Raw genomic sequence first — 852 nt, forward strand, 5'->3', positions numbered from 1 at the left:
TGTCGACAAAATTTTTCGACATTTGAATAATGGGGTTTGACAAGGTTTGAAAAATTCAATACAAATGGTAGGCTTGAATGTCGACAAAGTGACGCGAAGCGGAAGCCTACCACGGCGTAAAAATGTCGACAGAATTTTTCGGACCTTGTCCTGCCATGGGCTGCGCGCAGCATGCCGGCAGCCTGTGCGCAGCGTGCGCACAGCATGTCGGCAGCGTGCGCGCTGCTGAGACTGTCGACAGAAATTTTCGAAACTTGTCCTGCCATGCGCGCGCGCAGCGTGCGCACAGCATGCCGGCAGCGTGCGCGCACCATGCCGGCAGCGTGCGCGCACCATGCCGGCAGCGTGCGCGCACCATGCCGGCAGCGTGCGCGCAGCTTGCGCGCAGCGTGCTGATTCTGTCGACAGTGAGGCTAGCGAAACTTGTCCTGCCATGGCGTGCGCGCAGCCTGTGCGCGCAGCTTGCGCATCTGTCGACAGTGAGGCTAGCGAACTTGTCCTGCCATGGCATGCGCTGTGCGCAGCCTGTGCGCAGCGTGCACGCAGCTTGCGCATCTGTCGACAGTGAGGCTAGCGAAACTTGTCCTGCCATGGCATGCGCGGCGCCTGCGCGCAGCCTGCGCGCAGCATGCGCACAACATGCGCACAGGCTGTGCGCAGCGTGCGCGGAGCTTGCGCGCAGCTTGCGCATCTGTCGACAGTGAGGCTAGCGAAACTTGTCCTGCCATGGCATGCGCGCAGCGTGCGCGCAGTCTGTGCGCAGCATGCGCGCAGCCTGTGCGCAGCGTGCGCGCAGCTTGCGCATCTGTAGACAGTGAGGCTAGCAAAACTTGTCCTGCCATGGCATGCGCG

Source organism: Prunus avium, unplaced genomic scaffold, assembly GCF_965620075.1.
Source record: "Prunus avium unplaced genomic scaffold, drPruAviu1.hap1.1 HAP1_SCAFFOLD_165, whole genome shotgun sequence".
In the NCBI taxonomy this organism is placed as follows: domain Eukaryota; kingdom Viridiplantae; phylum Streptophyta; class Magnoliopsida; order Rosales; family Rosaceae; genus Prunus; species Prunus avium.